The sequence below is a fragment of the Pan troglodytes genome, chromosome 2 (assembly GCF_028858775.2).
Source record: "Pan troglodytes isolate AG18354 chromosome 2, NHGRI_mPanTro3-v2.0_pri, whole genome shotgun sequence".
In the NCBI taxonomy this organism is placed as follows: Eukaryota; Metazoa; Chordata; class Mammalia; order Primates; family Hominidae; genus Pan; species Pan troglodytes.
In genome coordinates, this window is record NC_086015.1 from 16,642,168 (window position 1) to 16,666,259 (window position 24,092).

Below are 24,092 nucleotides of genomic sequence, written 5' to 3' on the forward strand. Positions count from 1 at the left end.
ATCTTTTAAAAAAATAAAGAGGTTGCAAAGGAATATCAGACTTTTTAGGAAACCCTCGAATATGGATGATAAAGACCAAAACACACAGAGAAAAAAACCCACAATGGCCTGTAATCCAGCACTTTGGGAGGGTGAGGCAGGAGGATCACTTGAACCCAGGAGTTCAAGACCAGCCTGGACAACACAGTAAGACCCTCATCTCTACAAAAAATTATAAAAATCATTCCAACACAGTGGCGAACGCCTGTACTCCCAGGTATAGGCTGAGGTGGGAGGATCACTTGAGCTCAGGAGGTCGAGGCTGCCAAGAGCTGTGATTGTGTTGTGCCACCACACTCCAGCTTGGGCAACAGAGGGAGACCCTGTCTGGAAATTAAAAAAAAAAAAAAAAAGAAAGGAAAAGAAAAAAGAAAAAAATCCACAATGAAAGAACTTGAACTATCAGATTAAAATAGCCTATCGAATGCCTAACACGTTAAATATCACAATAATGGAGGACCAGATTCTATAAACTTTTACAGTTAAAAAAAAAAAAATACAGGCCCAGCGCAGTGGCTCACGCCTGTAATCCCAGCACTTTGGGAAGCCGAGGCGGGCGGATCATGAGGTCAAGAGTTCAAGACCAGCCTGGCCAACATGGTGAAACCCTGTCTCTACTAAAAAATACAAAAATTAGCTGGGTGTGGTGGTGCGCACCTGTAATGTCAGCTACTTGGGAGGCTGAGGCAGGAGAATCCCTTGAACCCAGGAGGCAGAGATTGCAGTGAGCCAAGATTGCGCCATTGCACTCCAGCCAGGGCAACAAGAGTAAAAACTCTCTCAAAAAAAAAAAAACAAAAAAAATCAGGAATCCGAATGACTTCAAACTCTTCAACAACACTAGAAGACATAATGGAGCAAAGCCTCCTAGATTCTGAAGGAAAACTATCTCCAATTTACAATAATCAGCAAAACTATCAGTGAGGGACAGAACTAGAGAGATATTTTCTGACATTCATGATTACAAAAATTTGAACCTCCATGATTCCTTTCTCTCTCTTTTTTTTTTTTTTTGAGATGAGTCTTGCTCTATCACCCATGCTGGAGTGCAGTGGCATGACCTTGCTCACTGCAGCCTCCGCCTCCCAGGTTCAAGCGATTCTCCTGCCTCAGCCTCCCGAGTAGCTGGGACTACAAGCACACACTACCATGCCTGGCTAATTTTTTTTTTTTTTTTAGTAGAGATGGGGTTTCGCCATGTTGGCCAGGCTGGTCTCAAACTCCTGATCTCAGGTGATCCACCCGCCTCGGCCTCCCAAAATGCTGGGATTACGGGCTTGAGCCACCGCGCCTGGCCCGTAATTCCTTTCTCAAGGGATTTGTTACAGGAATATAGCAAGAGAAAGACTTAGGATATAGGAAACGGGACATCCAGCATAGGAAAGAAGCGAAGGAAATCTCCAGAAGGCCAATGGAGGGAAATCCCTGGGTGACAACTGTGCACCGGATACAAGAATCCATAATTATGTGACCCCTTCTAGCAATTTCCAACTATCATCTACATAATGGCCTTTTTTCTTGAGAGTGCCAGGGAGGGAGGAAGGGAGGAAAGTGGTTGGAGGAAGAGCAGAGAGAGGGAAGGAGTAACAGAGAAGGGAAGGAAATAGCCCATATTTTCAAAGTTAGCCCCTTTAAGTATATTCTCTCCCCTTTGGAGGAGGTGAATGGTAAAACCTGTGCTAGGTCTTCAGATACTCCAGGTAGCTGAACAACATTAATAAAATAGTATAGCACCACAGTGTTTCCCAAAGCAGGGGATATATACTATTCATGGTTTACAAAATGATTATAAGAGATATGTATGCAAGATATAAACTAAAACTGATATAAGGAAAAAGTCTCAGTTAGGTGCTAGTATATGTTTAATACTTCTTTAAGACTTTCTACTAGGGCAGCCACGATGGCTCACACTTGTAATCCCAGCACTATGGGAAGCCAAGGTGGGTGAATTGCATGAGCTCATGAGTTCAAGACCAGCCTGGGCAATATGATGAAATCCTGTCTCTGTTAAAAATACAAAAATTAGCTGGGCTGTGCACCTGTAATCCCAGCTACTCAGGAGGCTGACGCAGGAGAACTGCTTGAAACCGGGAGGCGGAGGTTGCAGTAAGCCGGGATCTTGCCACTGTACTCCAGGCTGGGTGACAGAGGGAGACCCTGTCTCAAAAAAAAAAAAAAAAAAAAAAAAAAAAGGCCAGGGGCCATGGCTCACACCTGTAATCCCAACACTTCAGGAGGCCGAGGTGGGCAGATCATGTAAGGTCAGGAGTTCGAGACCAGCCTAGCCAACATGGTGAAACCCCACCTCTACTAAAAATACAAAATTAGCCCGGTGTGGTGGAACACATCTGTAATCCCAGCTACTTGGGAGGCTGAGACAGGAGAATCCCTTGAATCTGGGAAGCAGAGGTTGCAGTGAGCCGAGATCGTGCCATTGCACTCCAGCCTGGGCAAAAAGAGTGAAACTCCAGCTCCAAAAAAAAAAAAAAAAAAGAGAGAGAGAGATTACTTTATAAATTTATTAGGCTGGGCGCGGTGGCTCACGCCTGTAATCCCAGCACTTTGGGAGGCCAAGGCGGGCGGATCACAAGGTCAGGAGATTGAGACCATCGTGGCTAACACGGTGAAACCCCATCTCTACTAAAAATACAAAAAATTAGCCAGGCGTGGTGGCGGGCACCGGTAGTCCCAGCTACTCAGGAGGCTGAGGCAGGAGAATGGCGTGAACCCATGAGGTAGAGCTTGCAGTGAGCCGAGATCACGCCACTGCACTCCAGCCTGGGCGAAAGTGCGAGACTCCACCTCAAAAAAAAAAAATTAATAATGTTGTTTTTAGGCCAGGCGTGGTGGCTCATGTCTGCAATCCCAGCACTTTGGGAGGCCGAGGTGGGTGGATCACTTGAGGTCAGGAGTTCCAGACCAGCCTGGCCAATGTGGTGAAACCCCGTCTCTACTAAAAATACAAAAATTAGCTGGGCATTGTGGTGGGCACCTGTAATCCCAGCTACTTGGGAAGCTGAGGCAGGAGAATCCCTTGAACCCGGGAGGCAGAGGTTGCAGTGAGCTGAGACTGCGACACTGCACTCCAGCCTGGGCGACAGAGCGAGACTCCATTTCAAAAATACAAAAAAAAAATAGCTGGGTTTGGTGGTACATACCACCAAGCTACTTGGGAGGCTGAGAAATGAGAATCACTTGAGGCCATGGTGGAAGAATCGCTTGAGCCCAGTAGTTCAAGACCAGCCTGGGCAACATAACAAGACTGTATATCTTAAAAAAAAAAAAACTGATTGATTACATTAAAATGCAGTAAGCATGGTTGCTCAAAAAAAAAAAGGGACATTTGCTACACAGGCTAGGTGCGGTGGCTTATGCCTGTAATCCCAGCACTTTGGAAGGCTGAGATGAGGAAGACTACTTGGGTCCAGAAGTTCAAGACCAGCCTGGGCAACATGGCGAAACCCCTTCTCTACAAAAAATACAAAAATTAGCCAGGCATGGTGGCTTGCACCTGTAGTCCCAGCTACCTGGGCGGCTGAGAGGGGAGAATCACTTGAGCCTGGGAGGTGGAGGCTGCTGTGAGCTGAGATCATGCCACTGCACTCCAGCCTGGGTAACAGAGCAAGACCTTGTCTCAAAAAAAAAGAAAGAAAGAAAAAATATTTGCTACATCAATGAACAGCAGCGGCAACAACAGTTTCATTACATACTACATACCCTGGAGACTATACTGAACACTTTTGGTTTAGTAGATAAAAGAACAGGTACTGAGTTTGAAATCCAGCTTCACTACTTGGGCAACTCCATGGATCTAGGGTAAAGATAATAATGGTACAAACTTCACTGAATTGCAGTGAAGAATGAATAAGATAGTGTATATAAAGCACCTAATTTAGAGTCCGGCATATAAAAAACATTCTAAGTTAGCAAAAATTGTGTACCTCCGCTAGTAGAACAAAATCTTCAAGTGAAAAGCTGAACTCGCTCAATTTTTAAGTGTATTATACTCACTAGTAAACCTGGGAACTAGATTATCACCTAGGAACTAGGGTATGGGGTTAACTTCAATCTTTCAACTTCTGAGAACTTCAGTGAATTCACGAACTTCCAGAAACTGAATACAGAGTATTGTATATATGCATATGTACATCTTTGTAGGTCTTGCTTCTATTAACATTTTTTTTTTTTGAGACGGAGTTTCACTCTTTTGCCCAGCCTCCCCAGTAGCGGGGACTACAGGCACATGCCACCACACCTGGCTAATTTTTGTATTTTCAGTAGAGACAGGGTTTCGACACGTTGACCAGGCTGTTCTGGAACTCCTGACCTCAGGTGATCCACCCGCCTCCATCTCTATTAACATTTGAAAGCAATCTGTCCTCTATGGAGCACAGTCATTGTGTTCTTAAAACACAAATGGAGGCCGGGCACAGTGGCTCGCAGGAGGCTGAGGTGGATGGATTACCTGAGGTCAGGGAGTTCGAGACCAGCCTGGCCAATGTGGTGAAACCCTGTCTCTACTAAAGATACAAAAATCAGCCAGGTGTAGTGGCACACACCTGAAATCCCAGCTACTCGGAAGGCTGAGGCAGGAGAAGCGCTTGAACCCGAGAGGCAGAGGTTGCAGTGAGCCGAAATTGCACTACTCCACTCCAGCCTGGGCGATAGAGCAAGACTGTCTCAAAACAAAACAAAAAACACAAATTTGGACATATTATTAAATACCCTTTATCTGTTATTTATTACACTCAAATTAGCACTCGAATTCTTTAACTGTGACCTACAAGACCTTTCATGATGGCCTGGCCCGTTACCCATCAAACAGGACCTCCCCTGACCACCCTGGTTCAAGTGTATCCTGCCCTTCCCCATCATTCTTCTCTTTACTCAGCTTTATGGTTTTCATAATAATTTATCACCACTTGAAATAATATTAGGTATTTGCCTACTCAATGATTATTGACTGCCTATACCACTAGGTAGTATGCTCTAAGAAGCTAAGTTCAGTTCACCCTTATAACCCACTGCCTTTAAGTATCTAGCATTTGGCAGGCTCTTAAGAGTTATTTACTGAATGAGTAACATATGGCATCTGGGCTATCTGGCAAGTGGTGAGTTCTAACAAAAGTTATCAGTGCAGTCGTTTATGAACCACATTATGCCAAGAGACTATACTCAGAACTAGAACACTGACAACTGTGGAAAAACTGTAGAATCAGCATGGAGTAATTGTTGACTGGCAGTCAGCTAAGGAGCAGCCAGGATAATGATTGGCTGGCAGTCAGTCATCTAACAGTTCATCAAACAAATCCCAAACAGACCAGCTGATAATAATACCCAATTAAAGCTACTATAGAATTCTACGTCAGAGGTATTTCCAAAGTTTGATTTACTATTGTTTGGCATTCCCTTCACAGTTGTTTTATATTACAAATAAAACCAAATACATTCTTGTTCATCTGTTCTGTCACAGTAAACAGTAAATATTTTCTACCTACTCACACATCCGATTTGTCTTAAATGTACACTGCTGAAAATAAAGGGGACTTTTAAACTACAGGGCTCCTGCTCAAGAAATGTAAAAATGGGCATGGTGGCTCATGCCTGTAATCCCAACACTTTGGGAGGCTGAGATGGGCGGATCACCTGAAGTCAGAAGTTCGAGACCAACCTGGCCAACACGGCCTAAAAATACAAAAAAAGAAATGTAAAAATGTGTTTTTAAACATACATAAGGTCAGGTAGAATGCAAAAGAATGTACAGGAACATGATGGATTACGTTTATTGATTTGCATATGTTGAACCAGCCTTGCATCCCAGGGATGAAGCCAACTTGATCACGGTGGATAAGCTTTTTGATGTGCTGCTGGATCAAGCTGGCTTCATCCCTGGGATGCAAGGCTGGTTCAACGTACATAATCCATCATATAAACAGAACCAAAATCAAAACTACGTGATTATCTCAATAGATGCAGAAAAGGCCTTCAACAAAATTCAACAGCCCTTCATGCTAAAAACTCTCAATAAACTAGGTATTGATGGAACGTATCTCAAAATAATAAGAGCTATTTATGACAAACCCACAGCCAATATCATACTGAATGGGCAAAAACTGGAAGCATTCCCTTTGAAAACTGGCACCAGATAGGGATGCCCTCTCTCACCACTCCTATTCAACATAGTGTCGGAAGTTCTGGCCAGAGCAATCAGGCAAGAGAAAGAAATAAAGGGTATTCAATTAGGAAAAGAGGAAGTCAAATTGTCCCTGTTTGCAGATGACATGATTGTATATTTAGAAAACCTCATCATCTCAGCCCAAAATCTCCTTAAGCTGACAGGCAACTTCAGCAAAGTCTCAGGATACAAAATCAATGTGCAAAAATCCCAAGCATTCCTATACACCAATAACAGACAAACAGAGAGCCAAATCATGAGTGAACTCTCATTCACAATTGCTTCAAAGAGAATAAAATACCTAGGAATCCGACTTACAAGGGATGTGAAGGACCTCTTCAAGGAGAACTACAAACCACTGCTCAACGAAATAAAAGAGGACACAAATGGAAGAACATTCCATGCTCATGGGTAGGAAGAATCAATATCGTGAAAATGGCCATACTGCCCAAGGTAATTTATAGATTCAGTGCCATCCCCATCAAGCTACCAATGACTTTCTTCACAGAATTGGAAAAAACTACTTTAAAGTTCATATGGAACCAAAAAAGAGCCTGCATTGCCAAGACAATCCTAAGCAAAAAGAACAAAGCTGGAGGCATCATGCTACCTGACTTCAAACTATACTACAAGGCTACAGTAACCAAAACAGCATGGTACTGGTACCAAAACAGAGATATAGACCAATGGAACAGAACAGAGCCGCCAGAAATAATACCACACATCTACAACTATCTGATCTTTGACAAACCTGAGAAAAACAAGAAATGGGGAAAGGATTCCCTATTTAATAAATGGTGCTGGGAAAACTGGCTAGCCATATGTAGAAACTGAAACTGGATCCCTTCCTTACATCTTATACAAAAATTAATTTAAGATGGATTAAACACTTAAATGTTAGACCTAAAACCATAAAAACCCTACAAGAAAACCTAGGCAATACCATTCAGGACATAGGCATGGGCAAGGACTTCATGACTAAAACACCGAAAGCAAGGGCAACAAAAGCCCAAATTGACAAATGGGATCTAATTAAACTAAAGAGCTTCTGCACAGCAAAAGAAACTACCATCACAGTGAACACGCAACCTACAGAATGGGAGAAAATTTTTGCAATCTACCCATCTGACAAAGGGCTAATATCTAGCATCTACAAAGAACTTAAACAAATTTACAAGAAAAAAAATCAAACAACCCCATCAAAAAGTGGGCAAAGGATATGAACAGACACTTCTCAAAAGACATTTATGCAGACAACAGACACATGAAAAAATGCTCATCACTGGCCATCAGAGAAATGCAAATCAAAACCACAATGACATGCCATCTCACACCAGTTAGAATGACGATCATTAAAAAGTCAGGAAACAACAGGTGCTGGAGAGGATGTGGAGAAATAGGAACACTTTTACACTGTTGCTGGGACTGTAAACTAGTTCAACCATTGTGGAAGTCAGTGTGGCGATTCCTCAAGGATCTAGAACTAGAAATACCATTTGACCCAGCCATCTCATTACTGGGCATATATCCAAAGGCTTATAAATCATGCTGCTATAAAGACACATGCACACATATGTTTATTGTGGTACTATTCACAATAGCAAAGACCTGGAACCAACCCAAATGTCCATCAATGACAGACTGGATTAAGAAAATGTGGCACATATACACCACGGAATACTATGCAGCCATAAAAAAGGATGAGTTCATGTCCTTTGTAGGGACATGGATAAACCTGGAAACCATCATTCTGAGCAAACTATTGCAAGGACAGAAAACCAAACGCCGCATATTCTCACACATAGGTGGGAATTGAACAATGAGAACACTTGGACACAGGGTGGGGAACATCACACACCGGGGCCTGTCATGGGGTGGGGGGAGGGAGGAGGGATAGCATTAGGAGATACACCTAAAGTGAACAATGAGTTAACTAGTTAACTGGTGCAGCACACCAACATGGCACATGTATACATATGTAACAAACCTGCACATTGTGCACATGTACTCTAGAACTTAAAGTATTAAAAAAAAGAATGTACAGAAAGATTTCAGATATGGAGAAAAAATAGTTCCACTTACAGGAAATATAACAATTTCCAAATATTTGGTGGACATGTCCCCCCCAAAAAAAAAGTTTTGTTGTTTTTTTTTTTCTTTTTTGAAACAGGGTCTCGCTCTGTCACCCAGGCTAAAGTGTAGTGCCGCGATCTCAGCTCATTACAACCTCTGCCTCCCAGGTTCAAGGGATCCTCCCACCTCAGCCTCCCAAGCAGTTGGGACCACAGGCATGTGCCACCATATCCGGCTAATTTTTGCTTTTTTCATAGAGACAGGGTTTCACCATGTTGCACAAGTTGGTCTTGAACTCCTGAGCTCAAGTGAGCTACCTGCTTTGGCCTCCCAAAGTGCTGGGATTACACATGTGAACCACCGTACCCGGCCCCAAAAATGCTTTCTTAAGCGTAACTACGTAATGCTAGTTGTAGTTTAGATTCCTGGATGTTAACTTAAAATAGTCCCATAGGAACCCGGTGTGGTGGCTCACGCCTGTAATCCCAGCCTGAGGCAGGTGGATCATCTGAGGTCAGGAGTTCGAGACCAGCTGGGCCAACATGGTGAAACCCTGTCTCTACTAAAAACACAGAAAAATTAGCTGGGCATAGTGGCAGGCACCTGTAATTTCAGCTTCTCGGGACGCTGAGGCAGGAGAATTGCTTGAACCCAGGAGGCAGTGGTTGCAGTGAGCCCAGATCGTGCCACTGCACTCCAGCCTGGGCAACAAGAGCAAAACTCTGTCTCAAAAAAATTAATTAATTTAGGCCGGGCGCAGTGGCTCATGCCTGTAAATCCCAGCACTTTGAGAGGCTGAAGCGGGTGGATCATGAGGTCAAGAGATCGAGACCATCCTGGCTAACACGGTGAAACCCCATTTCTACTAAAAATACAAAAAAAAAACCCCAAAAAACAAAAACAAACAAACAAACCAAAAAAACACAACAACTAGCCAGGTGTAGTGGCGGGCGCTTGTAATCCCAGCTAGTCGGGAGGCTGAGGCAGGAGGAGAATGGAGTGAACCCAGGAGGCAGAGCTTGCAGTGAGCTGAGATCGCACCACAGCACTCCAGCCTGGGCAACAGAGCGAGACTCCATCTCAGGAAAAAAAAAATTAATTAATTAAAAAAACAGTAAGATAAATAACACTTCTCCCATTTCAGTAAAAGGATGAAGCCAGTTTCTCAATGAATAAAAACAAGAGACTGTTGAATGTCAAGTTTTATAGACAGTCCAGACAACACAGGGAGACACCATCTCTACACACACACACACACACACACACACACACACACACACACACACACACAAAAAAAATAGCTGGGTATGGTGGCATGGGCCTGTAGTCCCAGCTATTGGGGCAGGGCCACGGGGTGGGAGGCTGAGGGGAGAGGATGCCTTAACAGGGAAGTTGAGGCTGCAGAGAGCCATGATCACGTCACTGTAACTCCAGCCTGGGTGATACAGCAAGACTCTGTCTCAGAAAAAAAAAAAGAAAAAAGTCAAGAATGCATTCTTGAGGAATTCCACCAACAAAATGCACCAAATATAGCCAAAGAGTTTTCTGCTATATGCCAAGTGGAAAGCTATGAAGAAAGAGAAGAACAGAAGCAAGAGGACATTGGTTTTCATCTCCTATTCTTTCAAGAAGTAAGATCCATTATCTTTTAAAAAGTCTAAACACTGGTAAGGCAAGACACAACTCCCACCCATAACACTGCATCTCTGTCCTCAGGCAACAAATCAAATGACAGATAAAAGCACAATATCTACCACTCAACCCCCAGGCTTCAGCACAGAACTCACAAACATTCTGCTGGCTAAGGCAAAAAGGTGTACTGTATTTCCAGAGAGCTTGCAGAGTTCTGAGCACTAATCCCATAATCCTCATATCTCAATCTACACAAAGCACCATCAGGCTAAGAAACAGATTATATAGCAGGCACAACACTCTTGGGTATGCAAACATGTTAAGGATCAAAGTAAGAAAAGAGTAACTATAGGGGCCATACTATATTTGCCAAAAAGTGACTTGTTTAAAAATTAAAAAGAAGCCGGGTGCAGTGGCTCACACCTGTAATCCCAGCACTTTGAGAGGCTGGGGTGGGTGGATCACCTGAGGTCAGTAGTTCAAAACCAGCCTGGCCAATATAGTGAAACCCCATCTCTACTAAAAATACAAAATTAGGCGTGGTGGCAGGCGCCTGTAATCCCAGCTACTAGGGATGCTGAGGCAGGAGAATCGCTTGAACCCGGAAGGCAGAGGTTGCAGTGAGCCAAAATCGCACCACTGCACTCCAGCCTGGGCAACAAGAGCAAAACTCTGTCTCAAAAAAAAAAATAAAAATAAAAACAAAAAAGAAATCCAGTTTACCTCCTTGTGCAATTCCCAATAAATTGCTGAGAAGTGATCTTACATAGGAATCTTGTATAATTTATTCTGATGCTCATAATCCAGAAGAATATAGGGTTGTGATAAAGGCATTTTCAACTCAACAGTCATTTCAGCCTTCTCACCCTGTGGTCCACCTCTAGAAATAACTTCAGTGAATTGTTGCATTCAGAGAATTTCTAAAAATAAGTTAAGTAGTACCAGATTAATAAACTATAAATTAGATAACAAACTTTCAAAAACCCTGGAAAGGTTTTGCTGGTTTTTTTCAGTTTATCATATCCTGTAAAAAATAAGAAAGCACAACTATGTTCAAGGTGCAAGATTATTAGGGAGCAGCACACATACAAAGTACAATGAAGTAGCTTCGGGACAAGTCAAATCTGGAGAGACTACAATTATTAAAAAGTTACTACCTGTACTTAGGGTATCATTTTAAGTGATTTGAATCCTAATATTTTAAGGTACATCTGTCACATTAAAGCTAAATCTGAGGCATAAATGTTTCAGTGAAAATGTTATTTTATCAACGTCTAGAGAAGTAAGCCAAACTAGAACACCCACTTAAGTTTTCTCATGGATTGTACTGCCGCAACTACTCTCCCGAAAAATGAGATTAGATTCCTTTGGACAGTGGTAAGAATTATCACAATTCTGACTAATGCAGCAAGCTTCTCAGGAGTTAAGTGTAGAAGAACTACAAGTCCTAAAACTTCTGTCCAAAAGAGAGTCAAGAAGCAGCTGGACAAACTTAGGGTTAAGGATGATTTTGTTTTGCCCTATCCCTTGGCTCTATCCTTTTGCTTAGCAAGGCCTAGCAGTCAAATCTTCCTATTGCCCTTTCTGAGTAGGGAAACACCCACATGCAATAAACAATGTAAATACTTCAGGCATGGACATTTTTAAGTTTTCTTCAAAAACGCCTTAGCAAATCAATCATTATAATCAGGCACTTTGAAAAACCTCATTTTTGAGTTTTTCCTCAAATACTATATTTCACTCAAAAATATTAAGGTGGCCAGGCGTGGTGGCTCATGGCTGTAATCCCAGCACTTTGGGAGGCGGAGATGGGTGGATCACAAGGTCAAGAGAGCCAGACCATCCTGGCCAACATGATGAAACCTCGTCTCTACTAAAGATACAAAATATTAGCTGGGCATGGTGGCACGTGCCTGTAATCCCAGCTACTCGGGAGGCTGAAGCAGAAGAATTGCTTGAACCAGAGAGTTCGAGGTTGCAGTGAGCCAAGAGCGCATCACTGCACTCCAGCCTGGTGACAGAGCGAGACTCAGTCTCAAAAAAAAAAAAAAAAAAAAATATATATATATATATATATATATATATATATATATGGTGGCAGGACAAAAATATCTAAGGTAGCCAGCCTTTTGGTATTAAGGTTTTAAGAGATTCTTAGATCTACCTAAAACCTAACTTCTGAGAACCCAGCAATGCTTTTTGTGTAGTTCTGACTCAAAAAAGTTTAGTCAAGAGAACTCAGAATTTAACACAGCTTTACAATTTATTCAGCTCATCTTTCCATTATCTCACAGAACTGTTAGAATTAAGCAGGCTAAAGCAGGTATTATTCATACTACCCCTTTTTTTGATGAAGAAAAAAAGTAAAATTCAAAAGGTTTAGTGACAATTTAAGAGAAGCAAAATTAAAAATTCAGATACTCAGACTTTACATCTCTTTCCATTATAATACACTGATTTGAATGGTACAATAGGATTTGAAATTTTTATTGTTTAATGATGTTACTATTACCTTTAAAATTTTTGTTTGTTTTTCACAGTTGATCTGTACTTTGAAACCTAGGACTTAATTTTTGGAATACAGTAATGTAGTGGTTAAGAGTTTTAGGCACTGAACTCAGAAAAACCCAGGCTGGAAGTTTAAGAGCTATCTAGAAGAGTTCCTAATTATTGTACTGTACTGTATTTATTTAATCTTTTTTTTGTAGAGGTGGGGCGGGGTGAGGGGGGTGTCTCACTATGTTGCCCAGGCTAGTCTCGAACTCCTGGCCTCAAGCAGCGTCTCAGCTCAGCCTCCCAAAGAGCTGGGATTACAAGGCATGAGCCACTGTGCCTGGCTTATTACATTACTTTTAAATAAATATTGTTTGTAAATAATGCATCAGACCTCTGTGTGGGGGAAAGAAAAAGACTGTATATACCATGTCTTATATATCACAAGCAATTAAAATTTTTCTTCATATTTAAGAGATTTTTACTTCACTTCTAAACAACAAAGGATTTAGCTTAAATTCATTAGAGCAGTCATATTCTTAATGCTTTTTTATAACTTATCCTTTCTTTTTACTGATTAAATAATATATTAATAGATGGTGTATCAAAAATCTAAATCTTTGTTTTTTAGAGACGGAGTCTCCCTTTGTCACCTAGGCTGGAAGTGCAGTAGCTTCATCATAGCTCACTGTAGTCTCAAACTCCTGGGCTCAAGCAATCCTCCCACCTCAGCCTCCTGAGTAGCTGGAAAAATATAATCTTTCATTCATGCAGCTAACATTATAATCTACAGCAAATGGATAAAGAATTAAGACAGGCAGAAATATAATAACGATATTACCGGTTTCTTTTAAGTCTTTTTTTTGAGGTGGAGTCTTCCTCTGTCACCCACGCTGGAGTGCAGTGGCACGATCTCAGCTCACTGCAACCTCTGCCTCCAGGTTCAAGTAATTCTCCTACCTCATTCTCCTGAGTGGCTGGGACTACAGGTGTGCACCACCAACGCCCTGCTAATTTTTGTATTTGTCTTTTTTTTTTTTTTGAGACAGAGTCTCACACTATTGCCAGGCCGGAGTGCAATGGCACAATATCGGCTCATTGCAACCTCCGCCTCCCGGGCTCACATGATTCTCCTGCCTCAGCCTCCCGAGTAGCTGGGATTATAGGCACACATCACCACACCCGGCTATTTTTTTGTGTATTTAGTAGAGACGGGTTTTACTATGTTGGCCAGACTTGTCTCAAACTCCTGACCTCGGGATCCACCTGCCTCAGCCTCCCAAAATGCTGGGATTACAGGTGTGAGCCACCACGCCCGGCCTAATTTTTGTGATTTTAGTAGAGAAAGGGTTTCAATGTGTTGGCCAGGCTGGTCTCAAACTCCTGACCTCAAATGATCCACCCACCTTGGCCTCCCAAAGTGCTAGGATTACAGGAGTGAGCCACTGTGCCTGGTTTTTAAAGTCATTATTAAAATCTTCATTACCGGCCAGGCGTGGTGGCTCACGCCTGTAATCCCAGCACTTTGGGAGGCCGAGGCGGGCAGATCACGAGGTCAGGAGATCGAGACCATCCTGGCTAACATGGTGAAACCCCGTCTCTACTAAAAATACAAAAAATTAGCCTGGCGTGGTGGCGGGCACCTGCAGTCCCAGCTACTCGGAAGGCTGAGGCAGGAGAATGGCGGGAACCCAGGAGGCGAAGGCTGCAGTGAGCTGAGATCGCGCCACTGCACTCCAGCCTGGGCAACAGAGCGAGACTCCGTCTCAAAAAAAAAAAAAAAAAATTCAGGCCAGGCATGGTGGCTCACCCCTGTAATCTCAGCACTTTGAGAGGTTGAGGCAAGCAGACTGCTTGAGCCTAGAAGCTTGAGACCAGCCTGGACAACATGGAGAAACCCCATGTCTACAAAAAATCAGCCATGCACGGTGTAGCACATGCGTAGTCCCAGCTATTCAAGAGGCTGAAGTGGGAGGATCACCTGAGCCCAGGGAGGTCCAGGTTGCAGTGAGCCATGATTGTGCCACTGCATTCCAGCCTGGGCAACAGAGTGAGACCCTGTCTCAAACAAACAAACAAACAAACAAAACAAATAAATAAATTTTAAGTGGTCACGACACTGGAAAAAAAATAACTTTCACACATAAAAAGTTTCTGCTGAGCAAATATGCTCAAATGTTAGTTTCCTAACCAGTCCAAAAGGGCACTCTCATGCACTGCAAGGTGATGTGTACGTGTCAATATTTTTCGTTTCCTCACTCCTCTTTCTCAATTTCTGACCACAAACTGGTAACTTCATCAGATGACAGCCCAGAATAAACACACATGAAGAAATAAGCCACTCTACTCTTCTAAAAGTTACCAGGGGCTGTACAAGTTTACAAAACAGACTCCTACATTTTAAAAGTGTAACTTTAAAAATACAAGTTAAAAATGAGCTAGTTCAAAAACAATTATGCTAAAACAAATCAGTTCCACAAACGATACCTGGAGCCAACTTTATTTTTAACTCTCACCACAAATAAGCTTAAATTATTTTCATTTTAAATCACATTGTCTGGACTCTTTTTTAACCCGAGTTTTTCTTTTCACCTTCAAATCAGTCATTGTTTTCTTCATCTAGTCAGCAACTGCTGATTTTTAAAATAAACAGATGTGTATTCAAAGTACACCATTAACACAAGTACCAAAACACACAATGTACAAATAAAATATGGTTTAGGAATGATTATTCAGATAGCCAAGTAACAGCGGAGTTAAAAAAAAAAAAAAAAAAAAAGCTACATAATGAAGTAGGAAGGAAGAGGGAAAAAAATCACCTGGAAACACTAACAATTTCCACACTAATTTCTCTTTCATACTAAAGGCATTAATTTTCACAGTAAATCTTGCATATTCAACAAGTGGTTAAAAAAAATTAGCCCTCCTCAAAGATAAGGACACAGAATATAAGTGAATCATTCATTCTACACACTGGCATCACTCATTTGGCAGAGGAGATGTGTCCTCAAGAGAAGAGGTATTCCCCCAAGTTTACATCTTACCAAAGCAATTTCAAGAAGTAACCATCTATATTAGCCGGATGTGGTGGTGCACACCTGTATTCCCTACTCAGATGGCTGAGGCACGAGAATCATGTGAACCCAGGAAGCAGAGGTGGCTGTGAGCCGAGATCGCACCACTGTCCTCCAGCCTGAGTGACAGAGTCAGATTCTGCTTCAAAAAAAAAAAAGTAACCATCTGATTCAGCCAGCTCCCCTACACTTCCTTCTGGAGTCAATGGCTTTCAAACAGAAAAATTCCCATCGGCCGGGTGCGGTGGCTCACGCCTGTAATCCCAGCACTTTAGGAGGCCGACGTGGGCGGATCACCTGAGGTCGGGAGTTCAAGACCAGCCTGACCAACATGGAGAAACCCAGTCTCTACTAAAAATACAAAATTACCCAGGCGTGGTGGCACATGCCTGTAATGCCAGCTACTTGGGAGGCTGAAGCAGGAGAATCGCTGGAACACACGAGGCAGAGGTTGCAGTGAGCCAAGATCACGCCATTGCACTCCAGCCTGGGCAACAAGAGCAAAACTCAGTCTCAGAAAAAAAAAAAGAAAGAAAAGAAAAAGAAAAATTCCCTAGTCTTTAGTGGTGCGCTCAATAGTAAACTTTAACAACTTCTAAGAGTTACAGTAAGACACCTGTAAAACTGATAATATCATTTGTTCTTCAGAAATTACTTTTAACCAACTTTTCAATAATAATTTTCTCAAAAGAAAGACATGTTTAAAATTTTTCCCTGGCCAGGCATGGTGGTTCATGCCTGTAATCTCAGTAATTTGGGAAATCAAAGCAGTAGAATGGCTTGAGCCAAGGAGTTCAAGACCACCCTGGGCAACAGAGTGACACCCCATCTTTATGAAAATAAAACAAAATTAGCTGGGCATGGTGACACATGCCTCTAGTCTCAGCTACTCAGGAGGCTGAGGCGGGAGGATCACTTGAGCACAGGAGTTTGAGGCTGCAGTGAGCTATGATCGTGCCACTGCACTCCAGCATGGGGGCCAGAGACTGTCACACACACACACACACACACACACACATTTTCACTGTTAGTTACACCATTAATTCATTAAAGCTCTAAATTATACCCTGCTATTTTGCCAGAGGATAAAATAGTAAATTAAACACAAAAATATAACCTAGGGTCAGGAGCAAAGGCTCACACCTGTAATCTCAACACTTTGGGAGGCCGAGGTGGGAGGAGTGCTTGAGCCCAGGAATTCCAGATCAGCCTGGGCAACTGAGGGGGAACATCAACTCTACAAAAAAATTGTTTTTAATTAGCTGGGCAGCCAGGCACAGTGGCTCATGCCTGTAATCCCAGCACTTTGGGAGGCCGAGGCAGGCAGATTACCAGGTCAGGAGTTCGCGACCAGTCTGGCCAACATAGTGAAACCCCATCTCTACTAAAAATACAAAAAATTAGCCAGGTGTGGTGATGGGCGCCTGTAATCCCAGCTACTAGGGAGGCTGAGGCAGGAGAACTGCGTGAACCCAGGAGGCAGAGGTCGCATTGAGCCAAGATCACACCATTGCACTCTAGCCCGGGAGACAGTGCGAGACTCCATCTCAAAAAAAAAAAAAAAATTTAATCAGGCATGGTAGTCATGCCTACAGTCCCAGCTACTCAGGAGGCTGAGATAGAAGGATTGTCTGAGCCCAGGAGGTCGAGGCTGGAGTGAGCCGTGACTGCATCACTGCACTCTAGCCTGGGTGACAAAATGAAACCCCATCTCAAAAAAGAAAATATAACCTACACAATTATATACCAAAGCATTGAAGAACTACATGTATTTCCTATAATCTTGTTATAATCCATCATCCAGTATAGGACATTGCACAAAATTAGGTACTCAAATATCTGCTGAATATTAATGGAGAAAAGTTAACAATTACAATATTTTCCTAACCCTTTTTCATGAATACCGAATCACTATCACATAAATCTAAAGAACCAGAATGCCTCTCTATAGACTGTAACCCAGCATGGAATGAAAGGAAAAAAAGAATAAAGAGCACCATTTATTCAACAATTTCTAAGAATCTACTTTCAACTGTTAGCTGCTTTGAGGAATATAAAGTTCAGGGAGACATGGTCCTTGCATTCCAGAACCCCTTAAAGTAGAAGTAAAAACCACCACCGTTTAACAAAAATTGAATATGTGCTAGGCACTGGGCTAAGAGCTTTCAGGAAGACAAGCAGGCCTACAACAAAACATGAAATTAAGGGTAGGGAGGATTCTTAAGAAAGGTACTATAAGAATCTGAAATGTGGTAAGGTCACTTCTAGCTTGAGTGGAAGAAGAGGTAGACAAGGATATTTCATTGTGTATTTGAGCTTAAAGGGGCAATATTTCAACAGACTAACGCAGAGGTAAAACAAAAGCTAAAGTGTGCCCAGGGAATAAGCACAGACAAGCAGGTAAAGAAATGAGCCTGTTGAAGGATACAGCCTTTCTTATTATATAACTTTGTTTCCTTTTATTTTAAATATTCACAATTAATGTCTTTACAAAGACACTCATTATAAATAGCAAGCCTTTTTACTTCTAAAATGTTTACCCTGCTTTTTTTCTATAGCACTTAAACATTACATGTATTAGAGGGGATCTTTTAACCCCTTCTTTGTTTTATCTTTCCTTTCCTTCTCCCAATAACCAATTATTCTTCAGTGTTTCCCTACATGCTTATAATCTCATACCGATATATATAGATTTTTTGCAATAATTTCTTTTCCCAATAATTTTTTAAGATACACGAATTGGGCTGGGTGTGGTGGCTCATGCCAGTAATCCCAGCACTTTGGGAGGCCGAGGCGGGTGGATCACCTGAGGTCCAGAGTTCGAGACCAGCCTGGCCAACATGGTGAAACACTATCTCTACTAAAAATACAAAAAAAATTAGCCAGGCGTGGTGGCTCATGCCCATAGTCCCAGCTACTTGGGAGGCTGAGGCACGAGAATCGCTGGAACCCGGGAGGCGGGGGTTGCAGTGAGCTGAGATCGGTTGCAGTGAGCCGAGATCGCACCACTGCACCCTAGCCTGGGCAATAGAGCGAGACTTGGTCTCAAAAAAAAAAAAAAGATACACGAATTTATCACAGAATACATGTTCAAAGAGGGAGGGAAACAAATTAAAAATATGAGCTGGGCACGGTGGCTCATGCCTGTAATCTCAGCATTTTGGGAGGCCAAGGCGGGCAAATCACTTGAGGTCAGGAGGTTGAGACCAGCCTGGCCAACGTGGTGAAAACCTGTCTCTACTAAAAATACAAAATTAGCCAGGTGTGGTGGCGCATGCCTGTGGTCTCAGCTACTCGGGAGGCTGAGTCAGGAGAACTGCTTGAACCCAGGAGGCGGAGGTTGTGGTGAGCCGAGATCGCGCCACTGCACTCTAGCCTGGGCAACAAGAGCGAAACTCCATCTCTAAAATAAATAAATAAATAAATAAATAAATGATATAAAAAATTAGCTGGGCAGGGTGATGAGTACCTGTAATCCCAGCTACTCGGGAGGCTGAGGCAGGAGAATCGCTTGAACCCAGGAGGCAGAGTCTGCAGTAAGCCAACATCATGCCACTGCACTCCAACCTGGGAGACAGAGCAAGACTCCATCTCAAAAAAACAATAATAAATAAAAATAGGCCAGGCGTAGTGACTCACACCTGTAATCCCAGAACTTTGGGAGGCCGAGGTGGGCGGATCATAAGGTCAGGAGTTTGAGACCAGCCTGGCCAACACAGTGAAGCCCCGTCTCTACTAAAAACACAAAAATTAACTGGGCATGGTGGCCGGTGCCTGTAATCCCAGCTACTTGGGAGGCTGAGGCAAGAGAATCACTTGAACCCAGGAGGCAGAGGCTGCAGTGAGCCAAGTTCGCACCACTGCACTCCAGCCTGGGCGACAGAGCTAGACTCGGTCTCAAAGAAAAAAAAAAATCAAAACTTATGCATATACTTACAGACCATACATAACACCATTTGCACAGACACACATTCACAGTTGAGAGAAATGTAAACAAATGTTAAGATGCAGTATATTAAATAACTGCAGCATATTAAATAACTGAAGCCAGGTGCAGTGGCTCACATCTGTAATCCCAGCACTTGGGGAGGCAGAGGCGGGTGGATCACTTGAGGTCAGGAGGTTGAGACCAGCCTGTCCAACATGGTGAAACCCTGTCTCTACTAAAAATACAAAAAATCAGCCAGGTGTTATACAGCTACTCAGGAGACTGAGGCAGGAGAATCACTTGAACCTGGGAGACAGAGGTTGCAGTGAGTACAGTGAGCCAAGATTAAGCCACTGCACTCCAGCCTGGGCAACACAGTGAGACTCCATCTCAAAAAAAATCTTTTTTTTTTAAATTAAATAAATAAATAACTGCATAAAATTAAATGATGTTGGCTGGGTGCGGTAGCTCATGCCTATAATCCCAGCACTTTGGGAGGCTGATGCGGGCAGATCGCTTGAGGCCAGGAGTTTGAGACCACCCTGGGCAACAGGGTGAAACCCCATCTCTACTAAAAATACAAAAATTAGCTGGGCATAGTGGCACAGGCCTGTAATCCTAGCTACTTGGGAGACTGAGGCAGGAGAATCGCTTGAACCTGAGAGGCAGAGGTTGCAGTGAGCTGAGATCTTGCTACTGCACTCCAGCCTGGGTGACAGAGTGAGACTTTGCCTCAAAACAAAACAAACCTGTTGTACAAACTATATTACTACAGTAATTTCATAGCCACCTCTTCTTTCTATTGCAGTGAACTCAAGTGTTACAAGTTGCATGTGTCCACTTAAAAGGCCTTGTGTCCCTCTGAGCAGTTGGTCTCTCCAGTACATTTCCTATTGCAGTAAAAAGTGATATCTCTTGGCTGGGCACATTGGCTCATTCCTGTAATCTCAGCACTTTGGGAGGCCGAGCTGGTGGATCACTTGAGGTCAGGAGTTCGAGACCAGCCTGGCCAACATGATGAAACCCTGTCTCTACTAAAAATATAAACATTAGCCGGTCGTGGTAGCGAGTGCCTGCAATCCCAGCTACTAGGGAGGCTGAGGCAGGAGAATCGCTTGAACCCAGGAGGCAGAGGAGAGCCGAGATCATGCCATTGCACTCCAGCCTGGGCGACAGAGCAAGACTATGTCTCAAAAAAAAAAAAAGTGATCTCTCATGGGTCTTCTGTATTTTTCATCATGTACAGTACAATATCATAAACTTTGAATAACAGCATAGGTCCCATATGAAGTACCACTGGTGATGCTGGAAGCGCTCCCAAGAAGCAAAGAAAAGCCATGACATTATAATAAAAAGTTGAACTACTTGACTTATACAGTAGATGCAGGTCAGGTCAGCAGCTGTGATTGCCGGCCATTTCAGACAGACTATTCATCTTTTCTTTTTCTTTTTTTTTTTTCAAGAGACAGCATCTTGCTCTGTTGCCCAGGCTAGAGCACCATGGCACGCACAATCATAGCTTATTGCAGCCTCCAATTCCTGGACTCAAACAATCCTCTCTCCTCAGCCTACCAAGTAGCTGGGACTACAGGCGCATACCACATGCCTGACTAGTTTTTTTGGTTTTAGAGATGGGGGTCTCACTATGATGCCCAGGCTGGTTTTGAACTCCTGGCCTCAAGCAATCCTCCCTCCTTGGCCTCCCAAAGTGCTGGGATTACAGGCATGAGCCACAGAGGCTGGCCCTAAATACATTATAGAATAAAAAAGCATGAGAGGCCAGGCACAGTGGCTCATGCCTATAATCCCAGCATTTTGGGAGGCCAAGGCGGGAGAATCACTTGAGCTCAGCACTTCGACATCAGCCTGGGCAACATGGCAAAACCCCATCTCTACAAAAAATACAAAAATTAGCTGAGTGTGGTGGCACACACCTGTAGTCCCAGCTACTCAGCAGGTTCAGGAGGGAAGATGGCTTGTGCCTGGGAGGTCAAGGCTACGGTGAGTGGAGATCGCACCACTGCACTCCAGCCTGGGCAATGGAGTGAGACTGTGTCACTCACAACACAAAAAAAGGGTATGAGTATAAAGTAACTACAACTGTGTGTATCAACTTATAGAAAAACTTTATTCATTTTTTTTTTTTGCTTATTTTTCTTCTTACACCTCACAAGGATGAAAGAAAAAGTGTTCTTTTTAAAAAGATGTCATTAATTGTGTAATTAATGTATCTCTTTGAACAACATTATACACAAGTTTAAGAGGGAGGAAAAAACCCATCAGATCCAAATATAGCCAAATTCAAAGGTTCTGGTTTGCCCATTAGATCTAAGTAGCAATAAGAAGAAAAGGAGGGCTGGGCGCAGTGGCTCAAGCCTGTAATCCCAGTACTTTGGGAGGCTAAAATGGGAGGATCAATGGAGGCCAGGAGTTCGAGACCAACCTGGTAAACATAGTGAGACCTCCCCGCCCCCGCCATCTCTAAAATAGTAAAAATAATAATTTTTTAAAATGCAAAAAGCCTACAACCACTTCACAATCATTAGGGTTGTTATTTTATTTATTTATTTTTTGAGACGAAGTCTCACTCTCGTGGAGTGCAATGGCGCAATCTCAGCTCACTGCAACCTCCGCCTCCCGAGTTCAAGCGATTCTCCTGCCTCAACCTCCCAAGTAGCTGGGATTACAGGCATGCGCCAATAAGCCCAGCGAATTTTTTTTGTACTTTTAGTAGAGACGGGGTTTCACCATGTTGGCCAGGCTGGTCTCGAACTCCTGACCTCAGGTGATCCGCCCGCCTCGGCCTCCCAAAGTGCTGGGATTACAGGCATGAGCCACCGTGCCCAGCCCAGGATTGTTATTTTAAAAATCAAAAAAGAAAAAATAACAAGTGTTGGAAAAGATGTGGCAAAACTGGAACCCTTGTGCTTTGCTGGTGGGAAATGTAAAATGGTGCAGTCACTGTGCAAAACAGTTTGGCAGTTCCTCAAAAAGTAAACACAGAATTACCATATGATCCAGTAATTCTACTCCTGTGCATTACCCTAAGGCACTGAAAGCAGGGGCTCCAACAGATATTTGTACACCAATGTTCACTGCAGCATTATTTACAACAACCAAAAGGTGGAAATAATCCAAGTGTCCATCACTGATGAGGAGATAAACAAAATGATATATTCATACAATGAAATATTATTCAGCCATAAAAAGGAATAAAATACAGATACATGCCACCACCACATGGATAAACCTCGAAAATGTGCTAAGTAAAATAAGCCAGACAAAAAAGGCCAGATAGTGTATGACTCCCCTTACATGAGGTACCTGGAATAGGCAAATTCATAGAGAGAAAGTAGAATAGGGGTTACGAGGAACTGGGCATAGGGAGGAATGAGGAGTTCTTGCTTAATGAGTACTGTTTCTGTTTGAGGTAACAAAAAGGTTCTGGAAACGAGTAGTGGCGATGGTTTTAAGACATTGTGAATGTTGTTAAATGTCACTGGATTGTAGATACACACACACACCCCACCCCCAATCCGCCCCCTTCCAACTTACATAAGACAGCCTAGGGGTCCATTTTGCATTGTCAGGCAATACTAGATAATACTAGCCAGGGAAATCACAATCTCTCCTCTCAAAATCACACTATAATGCTGGACCAGACTAAGGTCAAAAATGGTAGAAGATTATCATTTATCCCCCCATTTTCTCTGAGTATAACTTTCTTCCATATCTAAAACCTATGAATGCAAAAGGAAATAGCCAGCATGGTAACAGCTGCTTGAGCTGAAGAGTCAGTGTGCTGCTAAAGCAGGCAAATGTCATCAAGGAGCTAGCAGGCAGAACCTAGAGCACTCTACATATAATGCCCAATAGAGGGAGAAGCTTAAGCAACTTACCTCCTCCAACAGACAGGTCCTAAGTTACAAAGTTCTAAGTTTGAATTTAGTAAGTGTAGCCTCTTTACTGTAAGCATTTTGGAGAGATGGCAGTAGAGTGAAACTAAATCCATAAGTGATTAACCTCTGATTAATGTTTGCTGTGTAAGACAAGGTTTTAAGAACTGGAGATATATAAAAAAGGATAAGACATGCCCCACTGGAAATATATAGGCAAGAGTAAGACATGCCTCATTTTTAAACTGAGACATAAGACATCTATACAAGAAATTCAACTTGGCCACTGCGGTGGCTCACATCTGTAATCCCAGCATTCTGGGAGGCCGAGACAGGTGGATCATCTGCAGTCAGGAGTTCAAGACCAGTCTGGCCAACATCATGAAACCCCATCTCTACTAAAAATACAAAATTTAGCCGGGTGTGGTGGCAGATGCCTGTAATCCCTGCTACTTGGGAAGCTGAGACAGGAGAATCACTTGAACCCGGGAGACAGAGGTTGCAGTGAACCAACATCACGCCACTGTACGCCAGCCTTTGTGATAAGAGTGAAACTCCATCTCGGGAAAAAAAAAAAAAAAGAGGAATAGATAAAAGTAAGGAAATGTCAGCCTCTCTCAATTAGATAAGGTCCTTGAAGGTAGGAACTTGCCTTATGCTGCACCAAGTGCACTGGCCTGCACCTACAGGAGCCTAAAAATACTGGCTTTTGATTTCCACTAAACATACTATTACTATGAGAAAGCCATGTGAGCAAGACACAGAAGCAAGAATTGTATATA

At 42.8% G+C, this 24,092-nt stretch overlaps 1 protein-coding gene across 17 annotated transcripts in view; it reads right to left on the reverse strand.

Annotated features, from left to right (window-relative positions):
- RAF1 (Raf-1 proto-oncogene, serine/threonine kinase) overlaps nucleotides 1–24,092 on the reverse strand; it is an 80,412-nt gene that overhangs the window by 49,414 nt on the left and 6,906 nt on the right. The window lies entirely within an intron of this gene.